Source organism: Sturnira hondurensis, unplaced genomic scaffold (assembly GCF_014824575.4).
Source record: "Sturnira hondurensis isolate 20B ecotype Veracruz unplaced genomic scaffold, ASM1482457v3 Scaffold0002640, whole genome shotgun sequence".
In the NCBI taxonomy this organism is placed as follows: Eukaryota; Metazoa; Chordata; class Mammalia; order Chiroptera; family Phyllostomidae; genus Sturnira; species Sturnira hondurensis.
The window spans coordinates 3,335,086-3,363,069 of record NW_028075271.1 but is presented as its reverse complement, the minus strand read 5'-3'; the positions used below and the strand labels follow the sequence as shown (position 1 = coordinate 3,363,069).

At 39.3% G+C, this 27,984-nt stretch overlaps 1 protein-coding gene and 1 pseudogene across 3 annotated transcripts in view; both read right to left on the bottom strand.

Moving 5' to 3' along the window:
* DYRK1A (dual specificity tyrosine phosphorylation regulated kinase 1A) overlaps positions 1–27,984 on the bottom strand; it is a 143,383-nt gene that overhangs the window by 57,156 nt on the left and 58,243 nt on the right. The gene's annotated exons all lie outside the window — the stretch shown is intronic.
* LOC118983287 (cytochrome c oxidase subunit 4 isoform 1, mitochondrial-like) lies at positions 17,975–18,707 on the bottom strand (annotated as a pseudogene).

Here is a 27,984-nt window from a genome sequence, read left to right as displayed (position 1 = left end):
CTTCTAGTACAGTGGTGGGCAAGGTCTTGAGAAGGGATCAGCCAACTTTTTCTCAGGCCAGAGTGTGCATATTTTAGGAACATACTGCCTGTTGTAATCGATCAAGTCTACTCTTGTAGCACAAAAGCAGCCAGACAATACATATAAACCAATGAGAGTGTCTGTGTATTTATAAAAAAGAGGCAGCAAGCTGGATTTGGGGTCTTGAAGCTTCTGAGGCTACAAGGTTAGTTTTAGTCTGAGGCACCCTGAAATTATCATTCGTATGTACATGAAAACATCTACAGACACACATATAATTTACATGTGTGATATGTGAATTATCATGTGATAAATCACGTGATAGAGATACATGTGATGTATCTTTATATACAACACTATACAGTTATATATTCATTTCTATAGCCCACATGTTTGTCATTATCTCTCTCACACCACTTTAAGGACAGAACTGCTGCTTCGTGCGCTAACCGTTAAGTGACTGGGCATGTAACGACCCTCCAGACATACTGCTTGACCCAACTCACTCAGGTCAGGAGACTCAACACAGACTAACAAAGAGGAGGGGAGTACAAAAAAAAGCAAACAAACTTTCTTGTGTTAGGAGAGTAGAAAGGCCATGAAGTTACACTTCTAATGTCAGGTGCTAAGCACCATTCATTCCCTCCCCTCTCAAGCCATGATTGTCCCTGGGGGGTGAACAAGTGCTGAGGATATGGAAGAGGGTGACCCTAATACCAAGCAGCAGAACACATAGTCTAGGAAGAGCTGCAGACCCGAGAATCACTGAGGGAGCCCTCAGAGCGAATGCCCACCATTGGTCCTGGAGGCTGTGCTTCCACAGGGGGAAGGAGGGGTGGGAGCCAGGTCTCCCCAGTGCTGGCGCCTGCAGTGCCCGAGCAGACAACAGGTACTGTGTAAGTATCGCATCAAAAAGGACCAAGTCCAGCCTCAGCTCTAACTCGCGGTGTGACCCTTCACCTTCTCTCCAAGGCTCAGGTGCCCTTCTGTCGAGTGGGGGTGAGAAACCATTCCAAGACCCAGGGGAGGCTCATCTGAACTGACACATCTGAACATACTTTAGGGACTCAACCACACAAACTCAAAAGATGAAGGGTCTGAAAGCTGTCTTCATGCTGTGGATTCCAAATGTCAGGACGACGGTATTTCAATAGCTTGAAAGTAGTGCCAATTTTCCCATTAGCCACTTTAATGAATTAAAAAAGTCAATTAAAATCTTTTTAAAAATTTCCCCCATGCTCCTAAGTAGACAACTGTCATTTTTCGTTTTTGAAAAATGCAACTTGTAAGCTTCGTTTTCTCAGTGGCACCCACAGCAGGTATTTAATAATAATGGCTTTAGTTCAATATGTTTTAGAAAAAGGGAATTTCAGAAACAATTACAATACACAGGATAGTTACAGTAAGACAATGCAGTGTAATCCACTTTATGCAAAATGAGTGAATTGAGAGACCTAGAGCTCAATTTTTCAAACTTTTTCAAACTTTCAGTTATCAAATGTTCTTCCACATTCACTAATGAGAACTATGAAGGGTAAGTACGGTTCTCTAGTAGGGACTTCCATCAACTAAATGTTCCTGCACATTATCCCACTGTTCTGCCTCCTAAAGCCTCTCGCATTTTGGTAGCAAATTCGACCCACTTTTTTAAAAGCAGGAAAGCCCACAGTGGCCAAGCGGATGGAACATCGTCCTTACACCAAAAGCTGCGGGTTTGATCCCTGCCAGGGGTGCGTACCCAGGTTTGGTTGGGGTCCCCAGTCAGGGTAAGTACAGGAGGCAACTAATTGACGTTTCTCACACCAGTGTTTCTCTCCCTCTCAATGGACTACATATCCTCAGGTGAGGATTAAAAAAATTGTAATAATAAATAAAAAATAAAAGCAGGAAAGCCCTGACCCCAAAAGGAGTAACCAGAATGTTGAGAGCGCTAACCCTGAGAACAGGGCGCTGCCTCCCCCTCGGCCCCACCTTTCCCCTGGCTCAGGGGCGAGGTGGACAGTGGTTACACGTGAACACACTTCTATAGGCAGCTAGCTCCCTGAGTTTTCCTGTGAACTGCCTCTCATCCAACCAGGAAAAACACTAAGCTGTTCACGACACAAGAACAGATCTGCAAGAGCCTGTGCCTGACGGTGACTGGAACTAGAAGCCAGAGTATCCCAGAGATGCATGTGGTCATCTGAAAGAAGTCAAATGAAACTGAAGTAAAGCACTCCCTTGAAGGAACCATCTTTGACCTTCTAGAAAAAAACTGTACTTTCCCCAGCAATGTACTTTTTAAGACAGTTATGGTACAGCTGCATCCATTAGAATGTAAGCACCATGACAGCAAGGATTCAGTCTTACACATGATTATACACACAGCACCCAGAGAAAATGTTCGGCATAATGAATGCCCAACAAATATTTGTTTATCTCACATAATATCTCATTATTACCTTAAATGACCTGACATCTAGCAGAATACCCCTTAGTTACTAACGCAGCATAAACAGCCCCACTGTTTCCAGATATGGATTCTATAAGGTGTATAAATTTAATACATTGCTTTGGTTTTCCTGTATTTATTTTTTCTCCTTCTACAAGGGACAAGTGAGGCTGATGTTCTAACTTTAATTCTAATAGTATTAGAATTTCCTTATGAAAGAAACATTAAGTAAGTGAGCAGATTTAAAGAAACAGAGTAACAGAAGCACAGAGTAAGCCTAAAAGCAAGAACTGTGGAGCCACACTGCCCAGGTTCGAGTTTGGGCCCCCCCACTTCCCAGGGTCCTCGGGCACCTTTCTTCACTTCCTATGCCCCAGTTTCCTCACGAATAAAACAGTCTCGCCCGCAGTTCTCCAGCGCTCTCCAGGGAAGCCCTGGCCTTGCCTCTACTCTCTATTCCTTTCATGGCAAAGTTAGACCAATACCCATCACTTCACTCTTCATTTCTCAATGTCCTACAATCTGGAATTTCTACTTAGGGGTTCTATATATTTTATCTACAGGCAAATTTATTTCCATCCCCCACAAAAAGAATGCCTTTGCCTGACTTCCCTTTTCTACTAACAACACTCCCTCACTCACCCAGACTTGGCATGCCCCACCCTACATGGCTAACCCTCTCCAAGTTCTGCTTAGGGTTCCTTAGGAAATTCTTTCATATCCCTCTTCACTGTTCTTTTACCTCGTAACTCTTCACAGACAGTGAGTTCCATAAGAACAGGGGCAGATTCTGATATTTTCATAGGTTTATCTATTCCAAGCAGTTACTGAAGGGTTCTATACGTAGGCTCAACAAGCATTTGTCTAATAAATTACTATGTGCTTGGCATACTATAATCACCTCCTAAAAGGCTTCCCTGGCTCCAGATTCCTAAGACTATAGTCTGTCCTAAAGTTATTAATCTTTCTTAAAATGCTTCCTTCGTACAATTTGTCTACTCAGACACACTCTCTCATATATTCAAGTGACCACTAGTTACCGCATTACAGACAATCTTGTGGAAGGAAGAAAAATTGGGGCACAATTCCAAACACAAGTCGTCTCCAGCTCTTCAAAATATTACAAAAAGCCATTAAAGCTAATAAGTGATTTTTAGCAAGCTTACAGAACACAAGATCAATATACGAAAATCAGTTGCATTTACTTCTATGCACTAGCAATGACAATCAGAAACAAAAACTTAAAAAATAGTATAGCAATATAAAAATATAAAATGGGTATGAATTTGACAAAAGAGGTGAAAGACTAGTATTTAAAAGTTTTCTTTTCATCCTCACTCAAGGACTTGTTTACTGATTTTAGAGAGTGGGGAAAGGAGGGAGAGAAACATCCATCAGTGCCTCTTGCACATACCATGACAGTGGACTTGACCCTGAACCTGGGCATGTTACCTGACTGGGAATCGAACCTGCAACCTTTCAGTTTACAGGACAAGACTCCAACCAACTGAGCCACATCGGCCAGGACTAAAAAGTTTTTAATTAAAAAGTTAAAGAAAAACCTAAAATAGGAGAGATACACTATGTGTCCACCATATGCATGACTCTTTTTTAATAAATCAATATTGAGCACTGGCTGGTATGGCTCAGTGGATTGAGTGCAGGCCTGCAATGCAAGGAGTTGCTGGTTTGATGCCCAGCAGGGGCACATACCTGGGATGCAGGCCAGGTACCCATTAGGAAGTACACAAGAAACAACTACACGCTGATGTCTCTCTCCCTCTTTTTCTCCCTCCCTTCCCCTCTAAAAATAAATAAATAAAATCTATTTAAAACGTTTAAAAAAATCAGTATTAACATATCAATTCCTCCCAAAATTATCTATAGATTCAACACAATCCCAATCAACATTCTAGTAGGCATTTGTATAAAAACTGACAAAATGATTTGACAATATGGAATTGCCAAGAACCTAAAGTAGACATAATTTTGAAAAACAAAGTTGTAAAACTAACACTATCTGATTTCAAAATGTATTATGAGGTAGGACCCCCAAAAACCCAGAATCATCTTCTGAAGGGCAGGCCCTTTATAGTACAGGCATCTCCCACTCGGAGTGTTCTAGGAACCCATCTGTGCCAATGTTCTAGACGGCACTGTTGTGATAGGCTGCATTTGGCTGCAGTGAAATTTTTAAAAAGATTCCTTTGATGTATTTGCCTTTCATGATGGGTGATTTATGAACATGCCTGCCTACAATGTGCTGAGTGGTCAGCAGTTTTTTTTTTAAAGATTTTATTTATTATCTTTAGAGGGGAAGGGAAGGAGAGAGGGAGAGAAATACCAACGTATGGTTGCCTCTCGTGGGTCCCCTGCCAGGAACTGGCCTGCAACCCAGGCATGTGCCCTGACTGGGAATCGAACCACTATTGTTTGGTTTGCAGGCCCGAGTTCAATCCACTGAGCTACACCAGCCAGGGCAGGTCAGCAGTTTTTGATCAAAAACAGCATAATCCCTCTCCCACCCATGCCCTACCCTCCCTATTAAGACATTTTGAGGACATGTCCTCAAAGAAAAACATTTTGTCAATGTGGGAAAGGTGAAACAAAAAAACAACAGAAACTCTAAAAGCCATCAAAATTGATGAGTTCAAAACTGTTTTGAGCAATGAAAAAAATGTTTCAATAAATGTATTGCATCATATGGAAAGTACTTTGAAGGTGACTGAAGTTTAAACATGTAAGAATAAACACACAATTTCTTATAAGTAAATTCCATCTTTTCAGTCCCCCCATAGAAGGCTACAGTAAAAAAGACAATATCGTACTGGAATCAACACACACAAATAGATTAATGGAACAGAATAATACAAAGTCCCCAAATGGATCTGTATACACATGGAAGATTGATTTTAGACAAAGATACAAATTTGTTTTAAGAACTTACTCTTTCTCCAAATGGTTCTAGAATAACTAGATATTTGCCACACCAAAAAAGTGATCTTTTAGTTATACCCTGTATCACCATTTACAATATTAACTCCAAAATGATAACAGACTTAAATGTAATACTCAGAACTATAAAATCTGGAGGAAAAAGTAACTATAGGAAATCTTTTAGACCCTGGGACAATTGGGCAAAAGTTTTCCCAAAAGCATAATCCATAAAGAACATCAATAAACTGGACTTTAAAAAATTTGAAAATATTTGTTTTTTAAGACACTTTTAAGAGAATAAAAAGATAAGCCATGCAGTAAAAGAAAATCTTTGCAAAGCATTTACCTGACAAAGGACTTTTGTATCTAAAACCAGGTATTTCTCAAAGCCTAATAACGAGAAGGAAAAAAATAGTTGGGCAAATATTTGAACACGTCCCCAAAGATGACTTACAGAGGGAAAATAAACACAGGCAAAGATGCTCAACATCATTAACCACTAGGAAATGCAAGGAAGTATCACTGCACATCTATAGGAATGGCTAAAATTAAAAAGGCTGACCACATTCACCAACTATGAGAAGGTGGGGAGAAACTAAAACTCTTCTGTACAGCAGGTAGAGGTGAAAAGTACCACAGCCACTTTGGAAAATAATTCAACAGCTTCTTAAAAAGTGAAGCATACACCTGCCATATGGTCCAGTCATTGCACTATTAGGTGGTTACCCAAGACAAATAAAAACTCATCTACAAAAAGACTTGTACATTAATATTCACAGCAACTCTGTAACAACCAAAAACTGTACACAGCCCCATCCTTTCAACAAATGAGTGAAAGGTATATCCACATAATGGAATACTACTCAGCAATAAAAGATATGACTTATGGTATGTGCTACAACATGGGTGACTCTCTAAGTGATTATGCTGAATGAAAACAATCAGGGGAAAAAAAGGCCACACATTATATGATTCCAATTATGTAAAATTCTAGGAAAGGTGAAGTAATTTATACTGACAGAAAGCAGACCCATAGTCACTGAGCGACTGAATGGGTAGGAGTAACAGGAAGCGAAATTACAAAGAAGCACAAAGAAATTTGGGGAGGGGGTAGATATGTTCATTATTCTGACTGTGGTGAAAAGCTTCATATGTGTTACATGCAAAATTCAGCAAATCACGCATTTTAAATATATAACTTATTATATGCCAATCATATTACAATAAAGCTAACTGAAAATTTTTAACCCATCCAAAACTTGACCATTTTGAGATATACCTACCCATCCCAAATATCTGCTTTCCCTACAGTGTATTTCATCTCATGTGATGGCAACTCAAACCTTCCAGTTGCTTAGACCAAACTAATTTGCTTAATTTGCTTGCAAATGATCTTGAAATTATTCAATGTAATATTTCCATACTTTAAAAATTGAAAAATGCCTCTGAAAATTTATGAAAAACCCTGGCTGGTGTGGCTCAGTGGACTGAGTCCTGGCCTGCGAACCAAAGGGTCACTGATTCAATTCCCAGTTAGGGCACATGCCTGGGCTGTGGACCAGGTCCCCAGTAGGGGGCATGCAAGAGGCAACCACACATTGATGTTTCTCTCCCTCTTTCTTCCTCCCTTCCCCTCTCCAAATATAGATAAATAAATAAAATCTGTTTTCTAAATAAATAAATCTTATGAGTGCTCATGGAAGGCATGTTGTTTTAAAAACACTATAAAACACTGCTATAAATAATTTAATTGCCCACTTTTTACAAGAAAAACTTCAAAGTCTATGTTCTCCACTCTTCATGGCCCTTAACAACAGTCTCCTTTACCATCGATCTCAGTAAACTAAGCTTTCTACAGAGGCCTCCCTCGCCTGGTACAGCATCTTCCACAACCTGTAGCCCTCCAGAATCCCCTCAAAACCCCATTCCAAAAACCATGTAAAATACCACTCTCAAGAGAATCGCCCTGGCTGGTATAGCTCAGTGGATTGAGAACGGGCCCGCAAACCACACAATAGTGGTTCGATTCCCAGTCGGGGCACATGCCTGGGTTGCAGGCCAGTTCCCAGCAGGGGACTCTCGAGAAGCAACCATACATTGATACTTCTCTCCTTCTCTCCTTCCCTTCCCCTCTAAAGATAAATAAATAAAAATCTTTAAAAAAAAAAAAGAGGATCTTTATCTAGTCCCAATCAAAAAAAGCCAGTCTTCTGAATTCCCACCTCTGGCATGGATATTCCACAATGTGATATAGTTAAAAAATATCTTATTTATACCTCCACTGAATTATAAACATCCTAAGTGCAGGAGTCAATGGCCTTTTGACTAAATGGTACAATGAAGTGATTCCATACATTTGTTTTAGAATATTTCTTAAGTATATATACCTAGAAAAATAAAATTAATGATCAAATGTTAAAGTTTAACTTTTGTTTTCATTATTCACAAGGCTGTAAGACTGTCAAATTAGCTTTTCTGCTAGGCCTTTGAATAAAAGAGAGAATGATTAAACTTTTAGAAACCTTGATACAGACATCTAAATTCACGTGAATTATTTTGGTGCTATCCTGTGTTCCAGTGCTTTAAGGCAAGAGAAAGGGATGAAGGGAAGTTAAAAAAGTCTTTGGCAATAGACACAAAAAGTGAAGAGAACTGGCTGACACAAAATCAAGTGCAGAAAAGCCAAAGAGAAGGAGAGTTAGAACAGTCAATGCAGCGGTTCTTGTTTGAAAGAAATGACACCAGTCCACATGGAAGCCTGAGCACTGAAGCAACGGAAGATGGGAGCCTTCATCATCATGACCACCGGCCGTGCTGGGTAACTAAGTAATACCAGAAATATTACTGTTGTTCACTTATTAACTATTCTTCCCACTAAAACATTATTCCTTCCTATTACTCTCCAGCTATTTGAATCCTAAACTATATTTAAAACCTTCACACAAGTTCTATGGGCTTCCTCTTTAAGCCTTTCCCATGCCCATATTCTCAAAACACCTCGGTAGCTTTTCCCCAGACACTCTTCCAGATAAATCCTTGTGGCACTTTCTGTGTAGTTGTCTCACATTCTCATTTAACTTTATTGTTCACCTCTTACATTCCTTGAACAAAAGCACTGAGCTTTGTATTTCCTACAGAATCTCCCACCTAACAGTACCCACTACAGACTGACGATAAACCAAAGATAGAACAGTACAAGCAATAGTTAAAACATCTGATTAAATGTGAAAAGTAATAATAGCAGAAGGTGGTGAATAAAAACCAAATGAACAGGGTTTCAAGTTTATGCTCCTATTTGCTAGATCAAATGAGCAATACAAGATAAATTCTGCCCAAAAGCTTGCACAAATTTGTTAAAAACAAAATGTACCTTTATAAAAGGTCAAAATCATGAAAAAATCAAATATGCTCCTTTATATGCAATGGTACTAATTCTAACCTGGGGAAAAAAGATGGATTTTACTGAGCAAAGTTTGTAAAAGCCTGTACATTGTGCTGCTCAGTTATATTTTAAGAGACAAAGCTAAAGTGTTTCCCTTTTATGTTATAAAGTACTTAATTAGGTAAAGATTTTATACAACTTAACTTCTACAATATAATACACATATTCTGGTTACAGGTATTTAACAGAGCAATTAAATCCTTATTTCCACTTCTGTTCTAAAATCTGCCTGCCCGCAGTGAGTGGGAACTGCTGCAGATCATTAAACACTCATTTATCAATGTCTCTCACCAGGCAACACAATGCAGCAGAACAGCACACGGGAAACCATCCTGAACCCCAGCAACAGCGGCTAATTAGCATAGCCTACCACTAAACCTACACCATATGATTGGAACTGTTAGTCGGAATGCTAGCCAATCAAACTAGGTTATGCAAATAGCCTATTTTAGTTGCCAGGGCAGGGCTACTTCCCATTGTCCAATAGGAAAACAAGCAATAAACAAGAAATGAAATTGAGCTTTGTCACATTTTCAAGTCGCTGTTAACGCTTTCAGGTTTACAGCAAAATTAACAGCAACTGTAAAGGATTAGAATCATACTCTACTTTTCAATCCAAAAGCAATTCGATGACAAAACACACAGAATACACTTAAAGTCATGCATTTGTTGTAAGTTTAACTTTTTACTATATAGGTATGTTTTACTAACAGAAGCTGCAATCAACATTCAACTTTACCCCTCAACGACTCAAAAGGAAGTATTCTGTAAATGTGTTTCTATGCATTCAAATAGAGTCTCAAACATTACATTATAGACAAATCCCACAAAGCATTTTTACTCTACTATGAAAAGACTAAAAAAAAGGTGGGGGTAAGAGAACAGATGGCTCACTGGGAGTCTCAAGCTTTACTAGGCTGAAGAGAAATAACATTTCGGTTTTTTATTATGATGTATGTTAACATATAATTTCAAAAATAACTTAAAAATAATAAAGCCAAACTAAGTATTAATCTGTAAGTCTTTGAATATATACATTGAGACCACATAAATAACAACATCTCTTGGAACCAAATTAAACTAAGATATAGGCATAATATAAGCATACTGTATTTCCGCAAGATTTCTAATAAAACAAAACAACTGTCAGTACATACTAACAGCTACAAAGATAGTTTTAAAGAACATCAGTGTTCTGACAATTCTTAGTGGTTGAGAGAATTTCCTTAATCTCATATATTCAGAGAAATGCTTTGAAACATGTCAAGGAGACACAGTTCCCATTTGTGCCTTATAATTTTATCTTTATAAAAGATACAATGTAATTTTAAAATAGATAGACTAGTCCCACCTATCCTAGCAATTATCTCCTAAACAAAGTACAGATTCATCCCACACCAAGAAGTAGTGATTCTTGAATGTTTTCCACAGATGTCTGTATATACATCTCCAGAAGAATATCTAACATTTGTAAAATATCCTGAATTAAGACACTGAGCAGATTCTGATCATCACATTAAAAGAACACACCATGTTGGTCCTATTTTTATCTCCACCTTCAGAAACCTGAAGCCACCTCTCCACCATCCCCAAGCACCCACCACCGACACTTGTCCCCTAATTTCTTTTCACGTTCTCTCTACTCAGGTACTCTAGATGAAAACCACTTTAAGTCCAATGAAACTGGAGCCAGTTTCTCAGAAGAAAGAGAAGAATCAATAACTGAACTTTAAGCTAAAAGAAACTTTAAATGCCATCTAACAGTAACCCCTCATTCTATGAACCAGGGGTGTCAAATTCATTTTCACCAGGGGCCACATCAGCCTCGTGGTTGCCTACAAAGGGCTGAATGTAATTTAGGGCTGTATAAATGTAACTACTCCTTAACAGTTAAGCAAGAGCTTGGCGCTGTTGCCAGCTGGAATCAAGATGCCAGGCCAGATAAAACAAGGTGGAGGGCCAGATTTGGCCCATGGGCCTCATGTTTGCCACCTGTGGTCTAAACCAAAAACTTTACATTTAGAAAAACAACACATGAGATAAAGATCCCATAGACAAAAATCAAAGCCCTCCCAAATTATCTTTCAAGAGTACCTATGAATAGTTAATATACTACTCAGGGTATCAGTCTAAGTCTCTTGGTTTGTTTTCATATGAACATACAAGGTCTGTCCAGAAGGTATCCAGCCATGTAATACGAAAAAGAGACATTTACTGAAAAAAACACAAGATATAAGAAACAATGTACACAGGACAATGAAGCCACAGTCCCCTTCAAAATCGGCACCTTGGGACCTTAAAACAGCTCTCCCAATTGCCATCAGCTGCCCCACTGCATTTTCCTGAATCTCATCAACTGCTTGGAATCTCCTACCTTTCAAAGGTGATTTTAGTGTTAGGAAAAGCCAAAAGTCACTGGGTGCCACATGTGGGCTGTACAGGGGCTAAGCCCCTTGACTGATTTGATGTTTTGCCAAAAAACTCTGCACAAGACGTGAGGCACGAGTGGGCACATTTCCATGATGAAGCTGCCAATCACCAGTTGCCCATATCTGTGGACTTCTAAATCATCCAAATAGTTTCCACAAAGGAAGTTCAAGCTTAACTAAGCAAAACTGGATGCAGATTTGTTGCTCTACTCATTCAGTCATTTTGAATGAGACAGCCACACAGTACACATGCTCACTCAACAGCATCTACTGCCCCGACTGACTAGTACAGTGAAGTGGTCACTGTTCACACATGTGCCATGTGCATCCTAGTCCACTCTCTATGGCTGCCAGGTTACATCAATGTCACGCAAACTGGTCTTGATGTACCAACAATGGTTGGACTTTTTCTGGACAGACCTTGTATACTTAAATATAAGTGTTTAAAAAAGATTTCATATCATTCTCCATACCATCATCTGTAGTATCGACTAACCAAGGCTTCAGGAAAGTCTGAAAATCCCTCTCTAACCCAAAGCAATTTAATCCATTCCCTAAAAGACTCAATACCAATTTATGGTATTTGGTATGTTCCTGAACTACTCAGAACCCTAACAAGCCCCCCTTTAATTCCTAAGGATAAAGGCAAGAAAAGATATAAAAGGAACAATTTTTTAAAGCAGTTTCATTTACACTCTTGCCCATAAATCTTTAATATTTTGGTTAGTGCTCCCAAGTTCAACTTTCTCTTTCTGATCCCCTCCACACTGACAAAGCAATCCTAACCCATCCTGTCTTCCAGTCTTCTAAAGTAGCAAACAGAGAATTTTCCATGTAATCCAGGACTGAATCCTGGTCTACCTCCTAAACATTCCTCATATACAACATTTTGCCAACAATGTTTGCCAACATTCCTCAACATTTTGCCATCCGTGCAAAGAAAAAAAATTAAATCCCTGGCACTCTTACTTTCCTTTGTGACCTGGAAACACAAGAAAACTATCTTCTGTCTGGCAACAGATGCTCTGGGATAAAAGACCCTAAATTTAAATGTGGTTCCGTTTTTCTTCAATGCTTTTAAAAGCTACTTACTTATATTGTGGAGTCTAGGAAAATACCAGTGAGTAGTACTACTTTTAGAGTCAGAAATTAAACACCTAAAATGTTTAAAAATAGTTAACCCACTAAAAATTAGACTCATTGTTACATAAAGTATGTATTTTAGAATTCTTAATAAAGAAACTAAGTTTTCTAAACAAGTAGTCATTAACTTTTTAAAAATACAGTATTCCAATTACATTTTCTCTCCAACATTATACAAATACATTTACAATAAATAACTGCTAACATCTCACCTGCATTAATGATGCTTTAGCTATATAAACAGCCTCTATCCTCTCAATGTATTAACAGGCCATTATTATGCAAGTAATAAATCATCCAACATTATCTCAAATGACAACTCATATCATACAATTTTGCCTTTTAGGAAGAGATAAAATGTAGCTTTAAAGTTTTTAAAAATGCTAAATGGATAAAATGTATTTTCATTTTTTATTTTGAAGCCACCCAATCTTAAAAAAAATCTTTTTAAACTCTGAGAAATCACTTTCATCAAGTTTATTAATTCCCTAATCTATAAAGTGAGGCTGCCACCATATTGTTTAACTGGACATCTTTTACAAAAGATTAAATACACCCAGTAGAGATCTATCGCTTCCAATTGAAGAACCATCCTAATGCATTCCCCACCCTTCTCAATTATGCCTACTTATAAAAATAGAAGGTGAAATGTTGAAATCTGCATTATAAACAAAGTTTTTTGAACTGTATGTTTGTGGATCAAGTAATTCATGTTTGGGAAATGTTCCTATCCTCATCCCGCCTCTCCTCCTAAACCAAAAATGCACTTAGACCGTTATGACACCCTGGACGAGTAGCTCAATTGGTGATTAGAGTGTCAAGGCAGGTTTGATCCCCAGTCAGGGAATTCATAAGAATCAAACAATGAATGCATAAATAAAGCACACAACAAATCGATGTTCTCTCTCCCTCCCCCTGTCTCTCTCTAAAAATCAATCAATAAATAAAAATTTTGAAGTAATATTAAATACACTTCTGCTCCTTCATTTAGGTATCATGGAAATACAAAAATTGACTGATCGAGCCTTTATTTACATGATGTTATAATTAATGCACACTGCTAAGAAAGAGAGGTTTAAATTAGTTTTAGAGAGGGCCCTGGCTGGTGTAGCTCAGTGGATTGAGCACAGCCCTACGAACCAGAGGCTCGCGGTTCGATTCCCAGTCAGGGCACATGCCTGGGTTGCAGGCCGGTTCCCTGCAGGCCAACTCCCAGCAGGGGACACACCAAAGGCAACCATACATCGATGTTTCTCTCCCCCTCTCCTTTCCCCTCTAAAGATAAATAAAATCTTAAAAAAAAATTTAGTTTTAGAGAATTTTAATCACAAAAACTTTTTATTTTTAAATCATTTTTTAAATTATTCAATTACAGATGACATACAATATCATATTAGTTTCAGTTGTACACCCCAGAAATTAGACTTGATATAACTAAGTGATCATGCTGATAAATCTAGTACCCATCGGACACCATACACAGTTACACTGTATTAGTGAATTACTGACTATATTTTCCATGCTGTACTTTACATCTCCATGACTATTCTCAACAGAAAAATGATTAAAAGGGGATAAAAACTGGCAGGGAGAGAGGTAGCACAGAGAGTTGTTTGATTTCATCTTTCAGGGAGGACAGTCACTATTTTTTTAAATAATAAAACAGAGCTATAAACACATTATTGTATTTAAAGCAATGGAAGTAACCAACAGAAAAATTTAAAAACTAAATCTTAAATGGGATTTTACCACTAAGGTGTGAGGAAAGGGAAAACTGATTACATTTCATTTTTTACTTCCAGAATGAATTAAATTTTATTAACATATGCATGAAAATTGAGTAATTAATGTTTAATATAGAAAAAAGTACAATCTAAATTTAAGCTGTCAGTTGAGCAATAACCTGAAAAGTATGGCTATTAGCAGGAAGAAAAAGACTAGTTGTATGTAACCAGTATATTACAGAAATGCAAGCAGTCAACATTTTTTTTTTGCTCTTTTGCATTACTGAAAAAAATACTGACATTTTCAAGTGTCTGCTTTTTGAGTACTGAATACTGTGTAGTGTATTTTGCACATGGTGTGCAAAAATGAAAGTTAAACCTATTTGTGTTTTTCTCTAATGTAATCTCTAAGATAGATCTTTTTAATAGAAAAACATGGATCTCTATACTTTTTATAAAGAGCAGCATTAACCTTGAGGACATACAAGCCTCCATCAACCTAAAGAGTGACCACTGGGCAGGAAAAGGGAGAAAAAACACTAAAAAGTAAACTTTTTGCACTTTTGGAGGAGCTGATGATCCACACTACCCAAACCTTAAGCAGTAACAACTTTTTTACATCAGCTTTCTTAGTTTGGGTTTCCCTTTTAAAGTGTCTGCTTAAAGCAAACCAAAATCTATTCAAAAAGTTTTTAAACAATGGACAAATCTATCCATTTGCTAAAACTCCAAAACCAAACTCCATCAAATTATTCCTAGGACCAAAACAAGTATTTTCTTTCATGTGAATCTGCAGTTCAAATCACTGTCAATAATACACATTCTTCACAATTCGTATTTGCTCGTTTAAGAACACGTGTTCCTTTTCACTCCTTTTTAAAGCAGTAACTACTACCACAGACTTCCCAGAATAGCTGATACAGATAAGCTTATTGTATCTTACCAAAACCAAAGGTAAATTATTTATGAAACCCTTGGGAATCCCTTTAAAAGAATAATACCCAAAATAAAAGATCACCACCATCCACAGATTGTTAATGGGTTTATTTTCACTTGTCTAACAAACATTTGAGAGTCAGTTATACTACAGGCATTACAGTAGTAAGATCTAGTCCCTCCACACAAAAACTCCAACCTCCTGTATAAAATGACACTACGAGCAAAATTAAAACCCAAATGCAAACCAGAAAACGTACTTGCAGTAAGAAACACAGCCGGACTGTGATGGTTTGGGGTCAGGAGTCATGCTCCTGAGTTTGTACCCTTGCTCCATCATTCACTGGCTGTGGCGTGGGGTGGGCTACCTAACCTGGGTTAATGTGATACCCATCTCAGAGTCATCACCAGGACAGAATGAGTTAATAAATATGAATCATTCCAAATAGTTCTTGGTAGATAGTAAGGGTTCAGTGAAGAACTCCAATACATTACGTAGAAATAACAAACCCAAGAGAAATACCAGCAAAAAATATTAAAAGGAAATTCACAGAAAATATGAACATGGGGAACTTTTTCTATTGTACTAATATTCAAATGGAAATAAAAATGTTTTATCTATCAAATTGGCAAGCATTTTTAAGTACCCAGAATTCTAGAGTATGAGAAAATTCTGACGTATAACTACTAAGGAATCATAAATTGTACTTTTAAAAGGTATTTAAAAATATGTAGAGAAAGTCTGAAAAATACACATCTTTTATTTATTTATTTTTACTATATTTTGATTATACCATTACAGTTGTTGTTCTATTCCCTTCATTCCCCTCCACCCTGCACATCCCCTCCCCCACCATTCCCCCCCTTTATGTCCACGTGTCTCAGGTTCTTTAGAGTCTATATTTCCCCCACTATTCTCGCCCTCCCACCTATTTTCTACCTACCGTCTATGCTATTTTCTGTACCTTCTCCCCCCTTCTCCTCCTCCCACTTCCCTGTTGCTAACCCTCCATGTGTTCTTCATTTCTATGGTTCCACTCCTGTGCTAGCTGTCCTCTTGGTTTGCTTTTGTTTTAGGTGTGGTTGTTAATAACTGTGAGTTTGTTGTCCTTTCACTGTTCATATTTCTCATCTTCTTTTTCTTAGATAAGTCCCTTTAGCATTTCATATAATAAGGGCTTGGTGATGATGAACTCCTTGAATTTGACCTTATCTGAGAAGCACTTTATCTGTCCTTCCATGCTAAATGAAAGTTTTGCTGGATAAAGCAATCATGGATGTAGGTCTTTGGATTTCATGACTTGGAATACTTCTTTCCAGCCCCTTCTTGCCTGTAAGGTCTCTTTTGAGAAATCCGCTGACAGTCTGATGGGTACTCCTTTGTAGGTGACTGTCCCCTTATCTCTTGCTGCTTCTAGGATTGTCTTCTTCATTTTACTCTTGGCTAGTGTAATTATGATGTGCCTTATGTATGTTATTTCTTGGGTGCACCTTCTTTGGGACTCTCTGAGCTTCTTGGACTTCCTGGAAGTCTATTTCCTTTGCCAGACTGGGGAAGTTCTCCTTTATTATTTGTTCAAATACATTTTCCACTCGTGGCTGTTTCTTTCCCCTTCTGGTACCCCTATAATTCGGATGTTGGAACGTTTAAAGATGTCCTGGAGGTTCCTAAGCCTCTCCTCGTTTTTTTTGAATTCTTGTTTCTTCATTCTTTTCTGGTTGGATGTTTCGTTCTTCCTTCTGGTCCACTCCATTGATCTGAGTCCCACTTTCCTGTCCATCACTATTGGTTTCCTGTGCATTTCCCTTCATTTCAATTAGTTTAGCCTTCCTATGTTCCTCTAATTTGTGACTATAATCAACCAGTTCTGTGAGCATCCTGATCACCAGTGTTTTGAACTGTGCATCTGAGAGGTTCGCTATTTCTCGGTCGCTTAGAGTTATCAGCTCTGGGGCTTTGAGTTCTTCTTGAGCCATATTTTGGACTGTTTGTGCCTGTTATGTATGAAGAGCAGAGCTGTAGGTGTTCACCAGGCCGAGGCAACTCAGTCGCTGGGTTGTGACGCTGTATGTGGGGGTGGGGTCAAAGGAAATCAATGGCAGTCCTCTGTGCCTCCTCCCGCCGCTGGGGCCACCCGGTACCGCGCAAATGTGCAACCTCGGTCAGCCTGCCCCGCACCCTCACTGGGTTCGCCGCTGGGGCCTGCAGGGTCTGTCTCACTGCTCACACCTCTGCTGGTTTATCTGCGCGCGTATGTGTGACTGCAGTCAGCCTGACCTGCACCCTCACTGGGTTTGAGATGCTACCCCGGTTGCCTCTGCACCTGGGTCGCCTGGGTCTCGGGATCCTTCCTGCCTGACCCTGCTCCGCTGCTGGCTCTGCCCCTCTTACCAGTCCAGTTGAACGGTTCGTTGTCGTCAGACTTCCATATAGTTCAGTTTTCTGTTCTTTGGCTGCGTCTTTGTTTACTAAACCTTTGTTGTATTCAAACTTGGTTGTGGGAGAAGGCACAGTGTTTCCACCTATGCCTCCATCTTGGCGGAAGTCTCCACAGGTATCTTCTAACTGAACGACTGCAACTTTTAGGAATTGGACTTAGGCAATAAATCAAAGATGAGCAAAGACTGCCACAAAGTGTTCACTTAAACGTTATTTATGACCTGATTAGCAATGGGGTTAAATAGCAACTGATGTGCAGAATAATTAGACATTAAAAACGATGCTATAAAAGAACAATAATAATAAAGAAATGTTTACATTTCAAAAAACTGTAAATAGTCAGCAAAATGTGACCCCATTTTTCTTAACTATTGCCTGAAGGAGCTATGTGCATATAAAAGAACAGGCAATACAGAAACTAAAAAATCACAAAAGATTTATGTGAACTTGAATTTTTTTCAAGTAAAGTGCTCATTTCTTAGCATTAGGACTTCAATGGAACAGTTTCTAGTAAATATGTTGAACTGCAATGAAATGACAGAAAAAGGTGAAGTTCAGACATGTGGACAGCGGGTTCTTACTTCTTCCACTCATTCGTATCCAATCCCACTTGGCAGAGAAGCCCTGGATCGGCCCGACCTTCGTGTCAACCACCCTCTCGATCTACTTGGCCACCCACTCCTCTTCAAAGGTGTGTGGGATGGGGCCAAACACCCATCTCTTTCCCAGATCAAAATGAGAGCAGTGAAGCCAATGAAAAACAGGGCAGTACCCACAACTGTCCTCCATTCACTCACTCATGCTCCTGTTCATTTCAGCAAAGCTCTCTTGAACTTAATTCGATACAATTCAACTTTTCCATCAATCAATAGACCGCTCCAGAGGTTCTTCTCTTTCGAGACTTTCTGGCTGGTGGAAAGGATCTCAACATGGGCCACATCAGGTAGGGAAGGGATAGTCACGTGGACCAACAGGACTAGGGAGGGCGAGGTCCTCACTCTTCCCAACACTCCCGTGTGCTCACACACTGATGTGGGAACAGCTCGCTCGCCAATTAGGCTAAATACTCTGGTAGTCACCATTCTGCCGCGGCTGCCTCCGTGCCCACCCACAGCCCGCAGTGCCAGATGGACTGCCCTCTACACCCTGGCTGCTAGCAACCAGGTGAGAGAGAGGCAATGCCCAACTTGAATTATTTTTAATTAAAAATATATAAACTGCCTGGCTGATGTAGCTCAGTAGACTGAGCACAGGCTGTGAACCAAAGGGTTGCTAGTTCAATTCCCAGTCAGGGCAAATACCTGGGCTGCAGGCCAGGTCCCCAGTGGAGGCCACATGAGAGGCAACCACGCATTAATGTTTCTCTCCCTCTCTTTCTCCCTTCCCCTCTCTCTAAAAATAAATCTTTAAAAAATATATATGTATATATAATCTGGACTGTGGGGGTGATAGCTGCACAACTCTAAATTCACTAAAAACTCAAACATTCAAACATGCATAAATTTTATGCTCTGTAAATTGTTTTAAATATTCACACACAGGGTACTTATTAAAAAGGTAAGGGGTAGCCCTGGCTGGCGTAGCTCAGTGGATTGAGTGCGGGCCTACGAACCAGACAATCGAGGTTCGATTCCCAGTCAGGGCACATGCCTGGGTTGCAGGTCAGTTCCCGGCAGGGGCCAGTTCCCAGCAGGGGATGCATGAGAAGCAACCATACATTGATGTTTCTCTTCCTCTCTCCTTCCCTTCCCCTCTAAAGATAAATAAATGAATTTTTTTTTAAAAAAAGGTAAGGGGTAGGAAAAAGTCCCCACCTTCAGAGAACAAATTATAACCATATTATGTTTTATTTTAATGCGCAAGGAGAGCTTAAGTATTTCAGCTTAAGTATTTATCTTCCAACAATAAATTTACATAAGCGCAACAAAATATTTTTCTACTGTATTCATGTAAAAATGGATGTTATGTAATCATGTCAAGCATATCCATATCCAAAAAACCAAAATGTTGACTTTTTGGCTAACTTGATTCCCAGAAAAACAATTTACTTTGTCACACTTTTCCCTACCTACCCTGCTCCTGAATTTCCTTTCCGAATAATTCCAGTAAGTAAAAAACCAGCACAATTTCAATGCATAATAAAAGTCACTTAACAAAAATTTATATAATGTAAAGTTAGATATGACTTCAAAATGACTGCTTGAAGTCTGATATTCAGGCAGGCAGAAGAAATAAAAATTGAGACTTTCATGTGTAATTTCAGAAGACAAGACAATTTCTCACTAAGAAAATACAAGCCCCAAATATGTATAAATAGTCAGGTAACAACTGGGAGGGAAAATAGTAATAAAACTAGAGGACGTCTACTGGGCATGTGTGATGTGCACACTGTGCACAACACATATTATGAGCTGTGGCCACTAGTTTACTCGGTCCACTTCTTACTCCCCACGTGAAGCACATAGTTTGGAGCTTTGTTTTTTGTTCTCATGGTTACCACAAACCCTTTGACTTCCCCTCCCAGGAAACATCAATGAAATTTAACTAGTAAGTTCTCTCCCTCCCTTTCCTCTTCTCCAAGCATCTCACTTGAAGAAATACATCTTTTTACTCCCTGTTAGTAACTATGAATCAGCAACTTTATTCTACTTTTATTCTTTTATTTATAATGGATCTTCATCACAGAGAACATAACCATTACATATTCCATTCAATCATACCTATCATTTGGTTTAAGTTCTCCAAGTTATCTATCAAACGTTCCCCTACATCGATGCCACTGCAGTCAGTTCCTGGTTGCCAAAGTTTATTCTCTAGTGGAGCCCTTAAAAGATGACTCAAAGAAAAAATAGTTCACAAATTCATACTCAGCTTCATAAAATTCTGTCCATCTTTATACTTTGTTCAACTTAGCTGGATGTAAAATTCCTGGCTCTCATTTGTCTTCCTCGAGTGTATCAGAAGTTACCCCACTGCATCTGGCAGAAAACAATGCTGTCAGAATCACATAATCTAATATTGTTTACCTTAAGAATTACTTGGGTTCTTTGCTCAATACGCTAAGAATCTTCTTTTATTTACAGCCCAGTAATTTTTAGAGTATGTCTACATGTTGGTCATTTCAGGATCAACTTATCCAAGTACACAACATGCCGTTTCCAAATGTAGTGCATTGTTTTTAATTTCAAGAAATTTACTTGAGTTATAATTATTAGTACTTACTAAGTTTTTCATTGCTTTGGTTCTTCAGGGACTCATATTAAATGTATGTTGAAACTTCTTTGCCTGTTTTTATTAATTGCCACTTTCTCTAGAATGTTTATTTTTCAATTATTTTTGTTTACTTTTTCTCCTATTCATCTTCTGTTTCGTTAAAGAAATTTCCTATTGTTTTTTTACTCTCATGTTCCTTCTAGTTTAGGTTTCACTTTTTAATGACTGTTTTCCTTTTACTTCCCATTCTTGAGTTATCACATTTCTAAGATTTCGTCATTTGGATTCATGATGTTTTCGTTGAAATTTTCTAAACTTCTTTGGGTCTATTTTGAAATACCAGGGTATAGCTTTCAGGTGTTTCATAGACATTTTGACATGCTTTCAATGCCTGCAGGAATATTATTCTGTTCCTTATTCCTCTCTTCATACAAAGACTCTGTGGGAATTTGACTGTGGATCCTTGTTTATTGCTCATTTTTGTGTAAAATAAAAAACTTCTGGGGAACTGGAGCAGCTTTTCTGGCTGCAGTAAGAGTCCGCCTCTGTTTCCACGAAGGACACTGCAACAGAGCTCCATGATCGCGCGCCTCCACCTTCCTCACTGCACCTGACCATTTCTCCCCTGCCCTCACTGTCTCCAAAGGGCTTAATGTGAATTCTCTTCCACCAGTGTTTCCTCAGGGGGGAAGGGGGGCTTAAGAGGCATGGGTGCTTCACCTGGTTAGTTCTGAAAATTCACAAGGACCAGATAAGCTCAACCCCACAGAAATCACTGTGAGCTCCTAGTATCCTGGGAACTCAAAACTGTCTCGGTTTCAGTTGGCTGTTCTCAGACTTGCTTCCCACCTTTTAAGGGGTCTTCCTTGGTCTTCTTGAGGTCCCTTCCTGTTCTAAGGCCCACCTGAAGACACTCCACTGCTTCTTTCTGCATCCTTTGGTATAAACGTTGACACCGCAAAGTTACTTAAGATTTGCCTCCTCCCACCTGTGTAAGGTTTGCGGGAATATGTGTTACCCAATTTTGCAGAAGGTATCCAGGAGTTTCTAGTTTTGCTCTCCGTCGATTACTGTCTGTTTTTAGAGAAAACGCTGGAGACTTAAAAAAGTATACCCTACCCCGCTGGTATAATTCAGTAAATTGAACGCAGGCCTGTGAAACAAAAGGTCCCCAGTTTCATTCCCAGTAGGGGCACAGGCCTGGGTTGCAGGTCCGGGGGAGGGGGGGGGGGGGCCGTGGGGGNGGGGGGGGGGGGGGGGGGGGGGGGGGGGGGGGGACCAGCACAAGAGAGGCAAGCACACATCAAAGTTTCTCTCCCTCTTCTCCCTCCCTTCCCCTCTCTTTAAAAATAAAACATAAAACATACAACATACAACATAAATAAATAAAAAGTGTGCCCTGCTGTCATCTTCCCCAAACTAAAACATTCTTTGGGGGTACATTTAGTAGGACCCCTAAAATCTGAACTAATGAAATGAGTCTATTTGTTTTCCCCTGGGTTTTGCATAAAGGCACTAAGGTCTAAGAAATTCAACTTTCTAATGCAGCTCACCCCAGGTTTCCCATCATCTCTTCTGTAAATACCACATGTTCTCTTACATGAGATATATGATATAATCACTATTTCCACTTAGAAATTAGAAATGTAATAATAAAAATATAAAACATGTAAAAAGCCCAGGCCGATGTGGCTCAGTTGGTTATGTGTCATCCAACAAACTCAAAATGTAGCCAGTTAATTTACGGTAAGGGAACATGCCTGGATTGAGGGTTTGGTCCCAGGTCACTGTGCGCACAATGGCAGCCAGTCAATGTTTCTCTTTCTCCCTCCCATTCCCTCTCTAAAATAAAAAATCAAAACTAAAATCTGAAAAATACAGATAAAAACATTCTTAAAAAGAAAATGAAAAATAACGAGGAACTCTTAAATCCACTTGAAATAATTTATAAAGCAGACACTGTGATTTTTTAGGAATTACTAGGATAGCAAAAACTGTTCCTTTCGCAAGTATTCGTTAAAACCATTCCACACACATCGCAGGAACCCTGCTACACACACACACAGGGCACACGAAAAGGATAGGCCAATAACTCCCTGACCTTGAGACTCCAACTGGTTGGGATAAAAAACTGGTAGGCAACACTTGCAAACTCCATCAGCATGAACTGAAAATCATTTGCTAGAAAGAAAGAATTCTGGGGGGAGAATATCCAGACTATTAGATTTGTCACTTACTTCATGCATTTGTGAATCACTTGAACTTTTTCCTCTACATTGTCATTTTTGTATTTTCTAAAACAGAATATTCTTCTTTCGAATTAGAGATGTTATTTTTAACTATAAAACTCAATGCTCAGAGAGATACATTAAAAGATACACACTCATGTAATGTTAGTGAGTATAAACTAGTACTTACTAATTACCAAAAAGCTTTCTGAAAAGCTGAATTAAGGACCTTAAAACATTTTCAAAACCTATGACCCAATACGTATACCCCTAGGAATCAATTACAAAAAATAACTTATCATACAACCAAACATTTATGCACAAATATGAGTACTTTTAACAAGTAAAAAGTATCCTCACGGGTGTGGCTCAGTGGGTTGAGCACTAGCCTGCAAACTGAAAGGTTACCAGGCCGATTTCCAGGCAGGCCGCATGCCCAGGTTGTGGGCATGGGAGGGACAGATGGATGGTTCTCTTGCACATCAATGTTTCTCTTCCTCTCTTTTTCCCTCCCTTCTCCTCTCTCTAGAAAATAATAAACCTTTTAAAAAGTAAGGAAAAGAGAACAGTAAAAAACAAAACAAAACAGTATCTTATAAGAGGTATCTGTCAGGATGGGCAGGGTAGGACAAAACGGCGGCTGGATTACAACCCGGAAAAGACCGCCACCGTCCAACCAGAGAGCCGAAGGGGCAGGCTTTGTCTGCATAGCAACCTGAGCCCGACAATGATATATCGCCACTTGTTCAAAGGGGACCAACCCCCAGCTCCCATGAAAAGAGCCAGCCAGAATAAAAGCCCGCCACATTCCCTGCTTTGGTGCGACTTCCCCACCGGGCCGGGGTGGGAAAACCCCAATAAAGCTCTATACTGCCTAACTTTGTGGCTAATTGGCTTTTCTTCCTCCGCTGAGCCTAAGAAAACCTTTCAGTATCTAAAATAGGAAATTATCATACAATGTAACAGTCTCAAATCGGCACACTTTAAAATAAATTTCCAAAGTAATTCACCCTCAAAACATTCTAGTTCTGAAGGCTCTAGATTTGCTCCAAGTTCAAAGTGACAGCAGAGAACTACAAGTGGGGAAATGTTTATGATATAATGATGGGCAATATAAGAGAAGATATACATAATATTAAAAAAATTCCACCTAAGTATACCAACCTGAATGAATATTCAGTATGATCTCAATTAATCATAAATGGCATAAAAATAAAAAAAAAACTAGAAGAGAACATGCCATAGTATAGTGGGCAGTAGAACTTTAGAAATACTTCCTTCTACTTACCTGTGTTTTTTATATATTTTCACAGTTTTCAGTGATTATGTATGAATAAACAGAGAGAAAAGTGAAAACCTTAAAGCAAAAATACATCCCTGAATTTACCATTCATCAAAAATAATAAATTTACTGAATTATTAAAAAAATAATCAGACCTGCTTGGGGTTAAAAAAATGAATGAGGAATAGGGAGGAGAAGTACAGAGAAAGACCAGACACCCAGCACACGCTGCAAAGAGCGATCTCCGAAGGGCAAAAACTGGCCCTATGTCCCAAAGTACAAAAACGCACTAACTCTGTGACTCCTCCAATGTACCCTGCACGCAAATGGACTTAAAGAAACTGTTGGGTTTTTTTTTTAATTTACAGATCTGGCTTCTAATCGTTCTATAATAAAAGTCACATTCTAAAATGAGTTAGAGAATTTAAAACTAAAAAGTGCCACATCAAATGGCTTTAAGCGGTTAAGTTCATATGTATAAGAAATATAATGACAACATAAACAAATCAGCATAATTTAAAATAAATTTCTAAGGCTATTCATCCTCAAAGAGTTATAGTTCTGTATGTGCTAGAACCACTTCAAGTTCTAAAGTGCCTAACCTACCACTATTGTTAAAAACATTTTTTAGGCCCTGGCTGGCATAACTCAGTGGATTGAGCGCGGGCCTGCGAACCAGAGGATCGCAGTTCGATTCCCAGTCAGGGCACATGCCTGGGTTGCAGGCCGGTTCCCTGCAGGCCAACTCCCAGCAGGGGACGCACGAAAGGCAACCATACATTGATGTTTCTCTCCTCTCCTTCCCCTCTAAAGATAAATAAAATCTTATTTAAAAAAAAACATTTTTAGTTGTTAACGAAGTCCATGTCAACAACAACAAAAAGAATTGTATCAACTGCTAATATCCATCAGTTTTTCTCAAATAATGTTCCATTAAATGTTAGTGGGTGTAAGTACAAAATAAATGGGGGGGGGGATCTTTTATCAAGTACATTTTAAAAATGCAAGAGCCTTTATGTTAATATGTACAGTAACCTCTGAGCCAGTACCTCTTCCAAATTTAATCTCAGAAGTAATTCCATGTCCTAAAGAAACTGAACTCGGTTACCTCTTAATTCAAAGGCGTAAGGAGGGGCTGCCTCAATTCCCAGGATGATGGTGAGTAGAATGGGGTCACTTACCACCAACAGGGATAAATGGGAGACAGGGAGGTGTGTGCAGGAGAGACACCCAGGGGCAGTTACGTGAGTCGGGAACTCTGGAGAGAAGAGTTGGACACAAACTCAGATTTTGACAACCTCGGAGCACCAACGCCAGGTGAAGCCGTTACTGTGACCGCTATGAAGCAGAGAGTGTTTTCTGTTTTCCTTAGATGCCTCAAATTCAATAGATGCCTTAAAATTTTTCCCTAAACACCCACTGTACCATTTGTTTACACATGTGCCCCTCCTCCAACTGAAACGCATTCCGTGATTCCTAACCACAAGGATCCTATGGGCAAAGTATCTGTTACAGTACTTGGTACAAAGCGAATGTTAGTCAAATAACTGATTTGTCACAAATGATTTTTCTTCCAAAAATTTTTTAAAATACAATTTTACCTATTTATATTCCAATGATATATTAAAATACGCTAAAAGACTCTCAAATTAAGTACAGAAATACCTATATATACATGTACTAGAGGCACATCAAAATTTGGCTTGGTGTTGAGTAAAATTCTGTTATTAAGGTTTGGCTTTTGAAAGATCAGTCAGTGCTGACTCCCATGTCCTTCCCAGCACCCCTGAACCTGCGCCTAATCGCTGAAACGGCAGGTGAATGAGGTATGGTCACATCTAACCAACACACAGGCCCTGCCGGCCTGTGGGAAGAGGAGCATCCTCTTTCCAGTGTGCATGAGCATCTACCAGCTGACGTGTGATAAACGTGTACACGGAAAACACGAGCAAACGGCTGCATTCACTAATGATGGTACAAAAGCTGTCAATTTTATGTTCAAAAACAATTAACTTTCAAACTGTTAAGAGGAAAATACACTAGAAGCTAATACATATACTAGAAAGAACCAGACCTTCCGTGAGTTTTTCCCTTACAAGCCAATAAATGCTGGGAATTTTTAAGGAATACAAAGCCAAGTCAGAGAGACCAGATTGTATCACACATCAAATCTTTGTAGATTTTTTTGTGTGTTCTAGCATTCATAAAATTAACTAGATAATCTTTATAAACTGTATTTACTCTTTACACATTTCATTCATCCATAAGCCTTTCTTGAGAAATAGCTTTCTGGAAACTCTTCCTATCTTTTTTAAAAAATATATATTTTATTGATTATACCATTACAGTTATTCTATTCCCCCCCCTTTATTCCCCTCCACCCGCACACTCCTTCCCCCACCATTCTCCCCCCCCTTAGTTTATAACCACGTGTCTCAAGTTCTTTGGATTCTATATTTCCCCCACTATTCTCGACCTCCCCCTATCTATTTTCTACCTACCATCTATGCTATTTTCTGTGCCTTCTTCCCCCTTCTCCCCCTCCCACTTCCCTGTTGCTAACCCTCCATGTGTTCTTCATTTCTATGGTTCCACTCCTGAGCTAGCTGTCCTCTTGGTTTGCTTTTGTTTTAGGTGTGGTTGTTAATAACTGTGAGTTTGTTGTCCTTTCACTGTTCATATTTCTCATCTTCTTTTTCTTAGATAAGTCCCTTTAGCATTTCATATAATAAGGGCTTGGTGATGATGAACTCCTTGAATTTGACCTTATCTGAGAAGCACTTTATCTGTCCTTCCATGCTAAATGAAAGTTTTGCTGGATAAAGCAATCTTGGCTGTAGGTCTTTGGATTTCATGACTTGGAATACTTCTTTCCAGCCCCTTCTTGCCTGTAAGGTCTCTTTTGAGAAATCCGCTGACAGTCTGATGGGTACTCCTTTGTAGGTGACTGTCCCCTTATCTCTTGCTGCTTCTAGGATTCTCTCCTTCATTTTAGTCTTGGCTAATGTAATTATGATGTGCCTTGGTGTGTTCCTTCTTGGGTCCAACTTCTTTGGGACTCTCTGAGCTTCCTGGATTTCCTGGAAGTCTATGTCCTTTGCCAGACTGGGGAAGTTCTCCTTTATTATTTGTTCAAATACGTTTTCCACTCGTGGCTGTTTCTTTTCCCCTTCTGGTACCCCTATAATTCGGATGTTGGAACGTTTAAAGATGTCCTGGAGGTTCCTAAGCCTCTCCTCGTTTTTTTTTAATTCTTGTTTCTTCATTCTTTTCTGGTTGGATGTTTCGTTCTTCCTTCTGGTCCATTCCATTGATTTGAGTCCCAGTTTCCTTTCCATCACTATTGGTTTCCTGGACATCTCCCTTCATTTCAATTAGTTGAGCCTTCCTATGTTCCTCTAATTTGTGACTATAATCAACCAGTTCTGTGAGCATCCTGATAAACAGTGTCTTGAACTGTGCTTCTGAGAGGCTGGCAATTTCTCAGTCGCTTAGAGTTATCAGCTCTGGACTTTGAGTTCTTTTTGCGCCATCTTTTGGGCTGTTCGTGCCTGTTATGTAGCAGGATCAGAGCCCTAGGTGTTCACTAGAGCAGGGCAACTAAGTCGCTGGGTTGTGATGCTGTATGTGGGGGCGGGGTCAATGAGGAGCAATGGCATCCCGTCTGCCGCCTCCTGCCGCGACCCCCACAGGTGCAGCAGCTGCCACCGTCACCAGGGCCCACGCGTTTCGTCCCACTGCACGCGAGTGTGCCACCG